The sequence below is a fragment of the Cavia porcellus genome, unplaced genomic scaffold (genome assembly GCF_034190915.1).
Source record: "Cavia porcellus strain 051 isolate PalLab524CR breed Dunkin Hartley unplaced genomic scaffold, mCavPor4.1 scaffold_32, whole genome shotgun sequence".
NCBI classification, from domain to species: domain Eukaryota; kingdom Metazoa; phylum Chordata; class Mammalia; order Rodentia; family Caviidae; genus Cavia; species Cavia porcellus.
This window is the reverse complement of record NW_026947515.1, coordinates 41,614,225-41,628,162: the sequence shown is the minus strand read 5'-3', so window position 1 is coordinate 41,628,162 and position 13,938 is coordinate 41,614,225. Positions and strand designations below refer to the sequence as shown.

Sequence of the window (13,938 nt, the reverse complement as noted above, 5' to 3'; positions counted from 1 at the left end):
ATATGTCCGGGGACCTAGGGCTTTTATTTTTAAATTATTTTGTTAGTATTATTAGGAGTAGTATTTGGTACCAGGGCTTGGGCTCACGGCCTCCCACTTGCTAGGCAGGCTCTTATGCTGCTGAGTTAAATCCTCAGCTTCCTATGACTTTTAATTAGAAAAAATTATTAAAGCAATAAAAGAAAATAAGAATTCTGCTACTCGCCCTTACCAAAAGTATTTGATAGTCTTAAATCTTTCAGTCTCTCTTACCTACTTCAGTAATGTGCTGCATACACTAAGGTATTTTCAGTTTTGACCGTGGCAATCTAAGTATGAGTACGGAGGGCTCCTATGCACAGACTCAGAGGAATTTGTTCCCTGACCTCCGCTGTATTCATGTCCTTCCTGCTCCAGGAGCGCAGGTCCACTTGAGATACTTTTCAGCCCTTGGCCATTTGGCTCCTCTAGACTTTCTGTCCCTGGCTGAGACTGCTCAGCAGCATGCACACCTCTTTCTAACTTGCCTGCAAAGGCAGAGATAAGAAAAGCTTTCATCCATTTACTCAGATTCTTTGAGAGGACTCTAGACAGCACTGCTTGGGAACCTACTTCTGCTATCATTGTCAAGGGTGTCAGCTGTCCAGAGCATGGGAGAAAATAACACTGAGATTAGCTAAATGCACATGGCCACTGTGAACCCTTCTCCAGGGCAGGGACGTGGTGAGAGCAGGCGGAGCCAGCCGCTGCAGGTGTCATTCAGAAAGTGCATTCTTGTTTCCCTGGGGGTGTTGCATACCAGAGCCAGAGGGATATGACTGTCTCACCCCAGTTTACGTGCAGAGCCTTATACTCCTAGGACTTATTTCTCAATAACAAACACACTTCATCTCATACTTAATTTTAATAAACAACAAAAAGGAATTGTTTGCAGAGATTTAATGAGATTTCATCCCCAGAAAAAATATACTAATTCAAGCACAGTATCTTTATATCTCTGACCCAAGCGCTTTCTTCTAGACCTCACCTCTGACTCTGCTGCTTAAAGAATTACATTTCCAACAAATGAACTCTTGGGGACACTTAACACCATAGCAAAAGCAAGCTTTTACTGTGGAATCCAGCAGTTGAATTTTGTGGTATTTATCAAAAGAACCTGTAGATTTATATGCACACAAAAACCACACAGGTGTTCAGAGCAACCTCATTCCAGCGACAAGCTTCACTTCTTACACGTGGCTCTTGTGAACCTCTGTGGCTCTGGATGTCTGTCACTTGCTTGTGTAGGAACACTGAAGCATGGAAATGCATTACCTCTTTTGCAAGTTTATTGAGATCATTAAATAGAAACATAAATGCAAAGTGACCAGTGCCAATGGTCCACATGCAAAAGACTCTCAAGAAATAGTAAAGGCAATGATAACTTAAAAATCTTTTGGAGTTCTTAAAATCGCTCTCAAGCTAAAGATTAAAATAACATATAGCACTCTGCAAAACATCTAACCATTTCTAAGCATTTCAGAGAAAGATATATTGATTTGGTTTGCAAAAGGGACTTAAAAAAAGAAGAAAATAGAATGAAAGATGCCAAGTGAATGTGATTCATTCACCCGGAGGAAGCTGGGGTCCTTTGGAAACAGCTGGGAAGTATATACATTGGACCCCTGTATCCCCCATCATAAATGTATCTTGGGAGCTTGGCTTATTCAGTTATCTCCTAAGAAACCTGTGGGTTTTCGCTCTACAAAAATCCTTTGGAAAATCCAAATCCTGAAACACAGAAGCAGAGCTGTTCTATGCTGCCATGGCAGACTTGGAGGCTTTAGCTTATCCTGCTCTTTGTGTTCCTGGACTTTTCTCAGAAACTCTAGAACTGCTTAGAAAACATTTGGGTGACACTGTTACAGAAGATATGTAAGGATAGAGTGATCTAAAGACTTTGTCTTGGCAAAATTAACTGTTGAATTAGTTAGGAAGTTTGAAAGCAAGTTGAGACATCTCAGCGGGAGAAGACAGGGGACATGATAGGCATTAGGCCGTGCACTTGACCTGTTGCAAACTTTCAAAGTGAGCTGGGAGTAGAGGTGAGAACAGCCATCCTGGGGTCCTGAAGCAGGTTTACTGGTGGGATAAACAAGAACAGACATTAGAAGTTGAACTTTATTACAGTTGAACGGTAGAGCTTTTATTTAGACGTTTCTTGGCTTTTTCTTTTCACTTTCTAAAAACAACATGTAAGTTTCAATATTACCTTACAATTTATAAAGCCCACACGGGTTCACTGTCTTTTGCTTTTGAGGATTTGTATATACTGACTTTACATGGCACTGGATCATTTATACTTAACATGAAATTTAATTCATTCTTCTTCTAAATAATTATATCTCCCTTATATAATGCATTGAATGATTTTTTAATCATTCTCTGTAGAAAATCCAAATTCGTGCCTCTGCTGTACTGTTCTCTCTCTTTAAACAACAAAAGCTTTCTGTTATGGGAACTTTCAAATATATACAAAAGTTGGGAGAACAGTATATGGGACAGTCAGGCACTCATCACACACCTTGAACAATTTACTTATGACCGGTTGGTTTCATTTATAGTTCTATTTCCAGTCCCCAAGATTATGTTGTGGCCAATTTTTGACTTACCCTTTACCCCTGAGTGCTAGTTATGTTCTTTAAAGTTTGATTTGAACAATGAATTAGTGAATACTGAATCATCCATCCTAGGAAAAATAATAGGGTTAATCTCCCAAGACTCTGGTTACAACAAATTTTGTCAAATTTATTTAATTTGCGTTGTTGATTCATTAATACTGAATGTATACCCAACAGCACTATTTACTAATGTCTGGAGAAAGCCTATGTAACACATGTAATTTCTCTGTGAGACACATCATGGCTTTTTTTGTGCTGAAAATGGTAAGTAGCATTTCAGCAGTACTCTTGGAAACCAAGTTGAAGAGCCAAATCAACCACAAAAAGCACGAAGATGCAAACGTATATGAACAGCATACTTCTGTTGAAGGGTTGACCCCCAATCAGGAAGTGGTAGAGCCTTTAGGAGGTAGGGCCTAATGGGCGGAAGATAGGTCATTGGGAAGACACGACCTTGAAGGTCATATTGAGATTCTAGCCCCCGTTTGCCTCTCACTTTGCTCATTGACCATGCATGCCAGCCATGATTACTGTGTGCAGCAGGGTCAGACAACCATGGACTGAAATCTGTGCAACAGTGGCCAAAATAAACTTTTCTTGCTTTTTTAGTTGATTCTTTCAAGAATTTTCATGCCAACAGAAAGCCAGCACACCATTGTTACTTGCAAGAAAAGTAACCATAATTACTTAAAATCATGAAATATCTGTCCTGCATTCCAATTTTTTGTCTATTTTTTTCATGTGGTTTGTTCATTCAGATTGCCTTTAAAAGCCTTTCCCAACTTTATCAGTTGACCTCAACCTTTCCATTTGTTCCAGTAGTATTGTAGTACTGTTTTTGATTGGCTCATCAATACTTGATTTAAGTAACTTTAATAGAACTCTCTGCAAAGATCTTTTCCAGCTTATGGGTCAGGTGGGGGTTGCTTTGCATGTCTTCAAACTATGGGTGGATTCCATCTAACTTCTTGCATCTGTACTGTATTTAGCAGAAATTCCTCTGAGTTGTTTTCATGTGCAATGCCCTTCCCTACTTTGTAAAACTAATGCAGATTTTTTGCTAATTTCTCTGTGTGCAGGAATGGCAGTTCTTATGGACCTTTGTGAAGAGAAGGGGATTAAAAACATGTGCTTAAGCAGCTATCCTAAACTGAAAAGATTTAGTCTTAAAAGATTTACAGTACTATTCACTTTACAACCAGTTAAGTAAGCTTATAAATTAAAAACAGACCGAAGAAGTATCCACGACTTAGAGGACAACTCTGCCTCCTCATGTCTAAATGCAATGATGAACTTATTAAATAAACATTTTTCTATGTAGATTTGTTGGACATCTACCATGTGTCAAACTGTATGTTAAATGCTGGAGATATAAAAAGGAATGAGCATGTTCTCTCTACTTATAATTCTCATGGCCAACATCGTAAGAGTCATATATGCAATTTAATGGAGCAGTGGGCCATGATGGGCCAGCATTGGAAGCAGAGGACTTGGAACAAGGAGTTTTGGGAGCTGGAGAAAGTGACTCATTCTGCTGGAATGCCCATGTTTGGAAAGCTTTATGGAGAAGATGGTTTTGTGGGGTAGCTGCATGGACAGTAGGAAGAAAATACAGCATGTGCTTGGCAGTAAATGGGTAATTGGGTGCTTCTAGCTAATAAAGGCCTGAGATTGAAAAGAAAACTGGTATAAGATTATGAAAGCCTTTAATGTGAAGATTTGGGGCTTTATCTCCCAGGCAGTATAAAACCATCGATATTCTTGCAAATAGCGTTATGGCATGGTTAGAAGTTCAACAAAATAAGAGCCAGCAGCCAAATGAATCATTCTTTATGGATTAAGAAAAGACGATAGCAAAGACTAGATTCAAACTAATTCCAAATCTCACAAGACTTAAATGTGCCCCAGATATGAGAATAACAGTATATAAAATGTAGAAAATCCCTTTTTTTATTATTAAGATAAAAAGAGAGCACATACTATTTTCAATGAGGGTCAATCTTAATCCCCAACTTCTTATCTGGTGTTTTCATGGAGTGAAAAATAGGCTTCCCGAGTTCATATTTTGATTAAGAATGGTATGCTTGGCTACACAAGTAGCCATATAACAGCCCTCTAAATGGTGCTACCCTTTCGCTTCTGATTCAGTGAAAGAAGCACTTCTGCCATACTTCACGTTATATATTTTTCTCTCTTGAAATATGAAAAAAAGGAACATGATTTCTTGATCAACTTATGTCTTCACGCATCTTTTCCAAATTTTGAGAATCTTCATTCCTATTTCATAAGAAAGGGGGCTTATCTCTTTGGGTTTTATACATGGTGTTTCATGCTCTAAAATAGTAGAGCGTCCCAGAATCTAGTATTTCAGACATACTGACAATACTTTTCAGATGCGGAGTGTGTTGTTCAGCTTTCTCATACTATAAAACTAATGAGATAATCAATTTATAAAAATAAGAGGTTTACTTTGTTCACAGTTTTAGAAGATTCAGTCCAGGACTTGTTGGTCCCATTGCTTTATTCCTATGGTGACATATTGTGGTGAGAGTTGGTGGTGAGGAAAGATGCCATCTCTTGACTGACAAAGGAGAGGAAGAAGAAAGTGCTGGAGTCTCATTTTTTGAAGTGTACATCCTCAGTGATTTGAAAGGCCTTCCACTAGGTCCTACATCTTAAACATTTTACCACCATTCAAAAGGGACACAGATCTAACATTCATGATTCTGTGGGACATTCATATCCAAAAGGGAGGACCAAGGTTTCTGCCAAAAATCTAGAATGAGCATTGGACCAATTAAAAACCTTTGGGTCTTCAGAGTGATGGAGAGCATGCATAGGAACACTTTCAGAGGCTAAGAATATTCCATTTCAGGTAATGGACTTGACAAGGTGTATGTCTGTATCTATACGTTTCTCAGATGCACCATGGTCTTCACCAATGGACAAGTATACACAACCCACTTGATCTGCACTTAATAGCAAGTAATTGTTGGGTTCTGAAGATCAGAGAGGCATCTTGTCTACTTTCATCTTTAGATTCTTTAACTTCTGACATATACTATGGTTTTAGAATCATAGATGGCAGCATTGGGAGGAAGGTGGTTAACAGTAATTGACACCTAGCTCCTATAGCCCTGGGTAGCCCAGGTAGGCAGAGAGTAAAAAAAAAAAAAAAAAAAAAAAAAAAAAAAAAAAAGAGGAAATCTCCCAAAGCAGAATTGGTCATAGTCTAATGAAACACATATAAAGAGAATTTAATTCAATTGCATGTGCAGAATTGTATACAGGGAACATTCTAGAAGGTTAATCCCCGAATTCCTGAAACAATAGTGAGAGACAGGGTTTATGCTAATCCCAGGAGACATATCTGTATATAACCTGACAAGAATGAGATCTGGAGTGTTTTGAAGGGAAAGAAGGATGTTGGCGTAACCTCTGCATGTGACATGGGAGTTAGAAGGGACAGCATCTCACATTTCTGGCTGGAGACCCATCCAATAGGATTATTGAACACTGTTATTTTTGGCCAGTATCCCTTAGTCCAGGCTGGTCACCAAAAGTCAGCATTATCCCTTGGTTCAAAAGGTTATTTTGCAGAAAGGTAGCCATTTTGTATTGCTTGGTATGTCACATCTACACAGTCTTTCATTCAGGAAGGAAAACCATGTAATCTTTAGAGTTGATATCAGGATTTGTATCCCAGGGAACACAGTTTTGGATTGTGTTCTACTTGAATACAAAATTACCCTGAACTCCATATACTTACTATATTTTTAGTAATCATGGCTAACACCTACTAAAGTGACAGGCATAGCTTAGGTGGCATTTGTAAATTTAGGATAGATAGCCATCTTAGCTTGCCTGGTATGATCCTACTTTTACCACTGAAAGGCCTACTTTCTGGGAAATCTCTCAGGTCCAAGCAAACCGGAACAGTTTATCACCCAGCTGGTAATATTCCAATGAAACTATTCTGTTTTCTTACACATTTTATGGCTCAGACTTTATAGATGTTATCATTGAAACTCAGATACATTAAGTTGTTTTTGCAATACCATATAACTCATGACCCAAGTCAGGATCTAAAATACTTCTGTATGATTTCAAAGGCATAATCTGCATCCACTACACATTTGCCTCTCTGTTCCCACCTATGTGAAGCCATGGATACTATTAACAGCCAATCTGTTCCAACCCCTAATCAGGCAACTCCTAAATCATTAGTGAGGAATTATGTTCCCACAGGTCATGTAGCACATGGAACACTAAAACTAAAAGGATTCCCAAGGGCATCTAATCAATCTTGTTTGTTTCTCATCTGGACCTCAGAAAGGCAGAACATGTTTCTTGAAGTCATGTGATGAGTAGATGGCAGATCTGGGAGCTGCTTTCAAGTCTTCTGAATCTCAACTTGATGCTGTCTTTTCTATGAAATGGTAGAATACAGTTTTCTAGCTTTTCAGTAAAGCACATCTGAAACAAGATGCTGTATATGACTAGTTTGCCAGTAACTACAGATTTCTAAACAAATTCAGGATTTTCCAACATCATTTTGTAATTGTGACAGATAACAGGGATTATGTATGTATATCCCCATTGTGGTAGATTAACTAATGGTCAAGTTGTAACCCAGCTGAACTGAATCAGCACGGTGCTGGTGTGGGGGGACCACACAAGGACTGTTGCCAACAGCATAAAAAAAGAACTGGAGGGGAAGATGGTGCACTTTTGATTCTCCTGGAGAAGCTTGTCATACTGGTTTCCTGATATGAACTCAGCTAATCTCATTATAGGCGGAGCTTGGGTCTTCACTGTCACTGAGGCCAACTGTGGCTCTTGTGGGGGAGCTGGGTGGTCCTTAACACGAGCATAGCTTCCTGGCTCCAGTGCAGATCCCTCAGCCTGGTGGCACAGATCCTTCATCCCACTGTGCAGACTTTCTAGCTTCCACTAATGACCTTTGGACCTTCCCAGTGCAGATTCTTGGTGCAGACTTGCATGAGACATTGCTGTGGGCTCCAGGCCTTCAGCTGGACTTGTGGAAGGCATTGCTGTGGGATCCAGGACCTCAACTGAATTCTTTGGGTCTCCAGTGGTTGGACTCTTTTGTATTTGACTTTTTGGATAAATATAAAATAATCCTATAAATTATATATCCTGCATTAAATCATTTCCCTCATAAACTCTGACCACAACACCCATCTTTCTTTATTAAATATTGATGATCTACTATAAGGCTTATATATATCAAATGCAGGGAGCCTATGGTGAAACCCATGCAAGAAAAATTATACTTCTGAGGCAGATGAGTTTTTGTTACAGCTCTGAATGAGAAAGGTCAATAAAATTTTCCTCCATATATGGAGGATATGACAGGAACAGTCAACTTGCTAAAAAGGGTAATTTGGACCAGAAGCATCAGCATCATATGGAAATGTGAAACCTTAAGTCCCGTCATAGACTGTCTGAATCAGAATCTGCATTTTCACATATTCTTGGAGCCCTATACATAGGTGATAGTTGAGAAGCACCACTTGAGGCATTGGAGGGGAATTTATCTGCTATTAATGGACTTTGAACAGTCAGTTCTTCTGTCCCCTATCCAATTCATGAGAACTGGACACACAATCTCATTATACTCAATACAAAACTTGGCTGTGTTTTAGGAAGCTTATCTATGTTAAAATATGATTTTAAAAGGCAGGCCAGTGTTGGGTGCTGACACGACATCTATGTAAAATAAGTGTTTTAGAATTTCTACTTGTGACATTTGTCTTTATTTTCTTTCTAGACACTGGATAGAATTTTGTCACATTGCTATAACCAAAACTTTTCTAGCTTGTTTGTCATTTCAACTAAATATGTGTTGACCAAGGGTAAAATAATAAATAAACAAATAAATAAAAGGACTTGGAATATCCCCCTTGGTATTCTTTAGGATGAAATGACACAGAGCTGGGAGATCTTTCTCCCACTTGGGTCTAGTCTTCTCCTTCCCTATCACCATTCTTTCACAAGGACATGTTTAGATGATTCATCTTGGATTTCCCTACTGTTTTCAAACTGCATTTTATAGCTCTCTTCAGGATTGTTGACTTCTTCTTCATAGCTGGATACTTTCCTTTTTTTTCTGCCAAAAGAGTAAAGCTTCCTGCTTTCCTATAATCTCTTACATTAGAATTTTTTTTATTCTTTATGGAACTACTAAGCTGAACAAACGGTTATCATAAGTCAAATATCAACATAAATGGCTATTTTCATGTTAAAAGTATTCTTTTAGAATGTTATCATAATCTGATTCCAGATTCCCAGAAGGATTTGAATGCATCTGTACTTAGATGGTGCTGCCCAAATGTCTCCCGACTGGGGCTGGTAATAGGGTTCTATCTACATCGATAGCAAATTATAATACTTTGAGATCAGGCAAACATTAAGCTTCCTTTCCAGTGTTCTAGTCATTGCTGTCAGCTACCCGAAGGAGTTTCTCCAGGTATGCACAAGTCAGGCACTGAGAAATGTTGCCTTGAAAACCTATTCTGCCTCAGCTTGTCTTGGTTAAAAGCATAATCCTGAAACCTCTGCCAGTAACTTAAATGGATGGGAAAAGATACTGGGAGACTGAATGGGGACTATCATCGCCTGAACTCCAACTCCGATAAATATCAGGCACAGCACTGTGAGTTGCAAAGGACCACCTCCAGCCATATGCGGACAAACATTTGATTTCATGGGACAGTGGAGAAGGAGAGTGACTTTGTTTTTACTTTTTCCAATTTGCAACTTCAACTATGCACTCAGGAAAGACAAATAGAAATGAGAGCACCTCTGTTGATCTAATAGATTTTCTGTAGCTGTGCTCAAATTTCATGCAGAGACCCTGACAAATAGTTTATTTTCTTTTATTATATGAACACTACATATATTCCACCATCTCCCATGCTTGTACATTTTATATTCTAGCCTTTGTATGGGAGACGATTCTTTCTTTTGCATTTTTAAATTTTTATTTTAAAGAGGATAAAACCAAGGAAAATAAAACAGAATAAAACCAATCAAGATAAACTAGTATAAGTGACAGGGACTTCAAAATCTTATGAAATCAGCAGTAGTCTCCATAATGCCTCTTGTTGTCTGCAAAATAGCTGCAGATACCTTCAGAGATAGTAAAAATCAAACAGAACAGAGGAGAAATAATAAAAGCAAAACAATAAATGCAATTAAGAACTTCAAAATAAGCTAATAGTAAATCAAAAAGGGCTACCATAATACGTTTTGCTAACTTTTAAATAGCTGCTCATGCCATCAGATTTAACATAATCAAACAAAACAGAAGAGAATAAAACCCAAGCCAGGAAAACAATGAAAATAATATGGTTTCCAGGTGGGGATCATTTCCTTCTGAAGTCTGCTTCTCTCCCACCATAGTCTGTAAATGGCACTGACTCATGGACAGAGGCTTGGGTGTCTAGAGATGATTCTTATGAGAATGCTCAGGGTCAAGAAAAAAAAAAGACAAACAGGAAGGAGTATTGGTCCACAGCTATTTTGAGTTCTGGTCAATGAGACATCGCCATGTGTGGACTCTGTTCAGTAACTGATACTTCCAATAGTGACCTAACGGGAATAAATGGTCAATGGATTTGCTCATTATAGCCTGCCTAAAGAGTCAGAGGAATGTGTTAAGGAGGCCTTCAAAACTCAGAATACACTTTTCATTGATGTTCAGAACCGTGAGGGAGGGAAGCAACTGTACCTTATGAGATTCCTGTTAGGCAAAATTAAAGAGATTCTAGAGGCACAGGACCAGGGAAGATCTAACTGAACTTTGTAGAATTACGTTTCCTCCTGCATCTCTGGGATAATGAAGTCCCTTTACCAAGACAGGTGTGGCAAATTGCCGAGAGAGCGTCTGACTTACATCAGCAGAAACTTAATCATGCTCTTCCATGCTCCTCTGGAATTCCTATTGGAGGGATACCACAGTCCAAGCCTGTGATTGTTCTGAAAATGGGGAGCAGCATAATTGTTTTTATTGACAGAGTGCCTATCCTATAGTAGACACCCAGGCCATCCTGGGTGAATGAGACCACTCCATGCTCATACATGCTTTGTATCCAGGGCACCCCAAGTCTCAGAGAGCTGCATAGGAGGAGCTATCTGTACTTAGAAGGACTGGCTGTGTAAAAGGGGAGAAGAGAACCGGAACACTTTTTTTTTTCTCATGCATGCTCTATTCCCATAATGAGCCTCTGATTTAGAAGTTTGCTATCAGGAGGACTTATTTCTGCTTGTTTTGTTTTTATACACTATTCCACCTGTTGCTATCAACTTCCCTGGGTTAAAATAGGAAGTTCTCTAAATTATGATCCATACAAAAATCTGTATCTGCATATGCCCAATTTTTGCTTGAAAATGTTCACTAAATGTCTCGATTTGGGTCCTCAAAACTGTAGCCAAAACAAACTCAGTCCTCTCCAACTCAATTCTTCCTCCTTGGTTTCTTATGTCAACAGGTGGCTTAGCACTCCCGTTTCCCAGGCCTGCACACAGCGTCACCCTTTGGTCCTTCCTCTTCCTCACTGGTAGCTGTTAAAAGTATTCTGGTGCAATTAAGAAGCAAAAGTACAAAATGAACAGGTTTATTTATTGAGTTGAGGACCTGGGAGGGAGCACGCAACCCATGGCGGCTGGGCTGTCTCCTTCAACCAGATACAGAGAGGCAGAGGTTTTATGACCTCTGATTGAAGTGATGCATGCGGCGGATACTGATGATGTGTGAGGAGCTGATTGGAATTCTCTGTGCATGCAGACAGGAAGGGGAGGTGCCATTAGGGCTGAAGAGGAAGCAGGAAGTGGTAGGCGTTTGTGCTTTGGCCTTCCGCCTCGTTAGACCACCGCCATAATTGTACAGTAATTTATACCAGGGCAAGCAGTCTTCAGATATGATTATTTTCTAAATCGCTCTCCAGTCTATTGCCTTCTTTTGATTTCCTTACCTTCTCTTACTATAAGTGCCATCTTTCAGTCCTGCAGTTACCTAGTGTATGTTGTGCAACCTATTGACACACAATTTGTGTTATCTGTTTAGAAGGTAGACATCACATCTTGCTGAGCTCAGTCTGCTCCAACTTGCATTTGCTCACGGTCTGGAGTGACTTCACAACCTACTGTCTCCAGATTGATTTTCCTCAACTCATTCTGCCCACCAGCCAGAGGGCATATTCAGTGACATAAAGCTAACCACCCTCTCGCTGCCTGGCTCTTTCTCAGAACACTTTCTGAGTCATTTTTATGAGATTCCTAGGGCTCCTATAGCAGCTTACTACAGATCAGATAGCTCTCTCTTCTTATAAAGACCTCAGTCACATTGGGTTAAGATTCACACTAATGATCACATTATTACTTCCGGGGACAGTATTTTTAAGTCCTGCCACATTCTAAAGTATTAAAGCATTAAGGTTTCAGTAATATGGATACAGTTCAGCCCATAACATCCTTGAGATAAATTCCGCCCTACTTCATAGGCCCTTCCATGATAGGGTTACTCCCTAGCTCTGGCCAATCACTTCTTCTGTCTGGTTTTCTCTGTCCAGTTCCTTTGGGCCCATCACATCCTCCCTCATCTCCTGTCCAGCCTTTCAACCTTACTCACCTCTGCTTGGACCACTGCTCCTTTTCCCTGGACTCCTGTTCCCCCCGAGAAATGGCAGTTTATCCTTCATGCTTCATGGGCAGAGGACCACTTACCTTGATAAGGCGTTTGTGTGTACAGTTATGCTAGGCCCCAGGTCCTCTCCTTGTGGCTCCTATTGGAACCTTATAGTCTTATCCATCACATCACTAACCTCCTCACTAGGCATAAGCCACTGTGCCTTCGAGGAATGCCCTTGAAAACTGTAAAGTCTCTGAGACTCGCAAGCCTCTGAGACTCTTGAAATATGCTTTCAGGAATGGGAGGCCCATGGAAATGTGGATCAAGCCGTTCTGTCTCCAGGGCTTCTGAGGTTGCCTGGCATCAGCCATGCCTAATCTCCATGAGCTTAAAAGCTACTGGGAACTCAATTATGATGTGGTATTTACATTCTTATAAAGCCAAATTACAGCTTGGAAACCATCCAGCATATTTACTTCTGGATAAGACAAGCAGATAAAATCTTGCATTATGAATATACACGTCCAAAATATTATAATAAATATTAGTCACATTTGTATCAAATATTAGGCTTTTTACTCCAAATATGGTAGTGCTGTGATTGTGTGATAAACATGAAATAGGCAATATGCTTGTTTGCATTATGTCTCCAATTTTCCGATAGCAGTGTTTAAATTTAGTGATTTTATATTTTCTTTCATTCAGTTGGCTGTCATTTTCTCTAAAACCAACCCAGCAAGAATATTTCATGCTATTACTTTAGTCTCCTTCTTTCTCTTGCTATCTTTTTCTTTTTAATTCTATCAAGACTCACCCTTATCCTCTGTCTTGGGTGGGCTGACCTAAACAGAGACAAAATGTGATGGATTACATTTAGAGCAAAAGAATATTTATGGTATTTACTTTTATCACTAAAATAAAAAGTTATTGTCAACAACCAAGAGGACCTTTTTTGTGGCCCCTAGTTTTGATCAGTTTGCAGATTTTGTTCAATGCTAAATCTGGATGAAATTTAAGCAATTATGCATGTGCATGATCACTGGCGATACGGTACAGAAGATTTCAGTAGCAGTGAGTGAATGTCACAGTGCATGACCCTGAATCCAACTCATTAGAACAGAGAAGTGGAGGTTCCCCAGCTTCATGGCCACCTTCAGAGATGTTCTCTATTTCTATCCTATAAGTAATTTGTTTGTTTTAAAAATAGAAATATAAAAGAAAAAAGCCAACTATTCAACTTCTAAAAATATTTAAAGGCCCCCCAAAGAAAGTAATAAGCACTAAGGAGTAATAAAATCCAAGATGTGTAAATTTTGTTGTAAAAAAGAGAGGGAAAAAAAAAAAGGAAAAGAGCTCTAACGGATATAACAGCAAGTGTGTTTGGGGGTGTTAAATAGCTGACCTTATCAATGTTTTTGGAACATTGAACACAGCTGTTTGCAGTCTCCCTGTTTGAATGTCCACCTTGTGTTCTTTGATACTGTGATTTGAGGAACTATTTTCAAGAAGATAGTGTGTAATCTACTAACAGGTGATTTCTTACTGTTATGTTTTTTTGTTTTGTTTTGTTTTGTTTTGTTTTGTTTTGTAGTTCTGTATTGCGTGTACCCTTACGCCGCTTTGGTTTGTTTTGTGTTTTTCTCT

General features: G+C 39.2%; 1 long non-coding RNA gene across 4 annotated transcripts in view; it reads right to left on the bottom strand.

The window, feature by feature from the left end:
- Positions 1-13,938, bottom strand: part of LOC134474443 (uncharacterized) — a 92,312-nt gene that overhangs the window by 15,251 nt on the left and 63,123 nt on the right. The window contains exons 3-4 of one of the 4 annotated variants that reach the window (XR_010045337.1): positions 13,109-13,136; positions 904-2,100 (exon numbers count right to left, since the gene is read on the bottom strand). The exons of the other annotated variants lie outside the window; for them this stretch is intronic. This is a non-coding gene — a long non-coding RNA (uncharacterized LOC134474443). Of the gene's footprint in view, positions 1-903; positions 2,101-13,108; positions 13,137-13,938 lie in introns of those variants that run through there. 4 annotated transcript variants of the gene reach the window in all.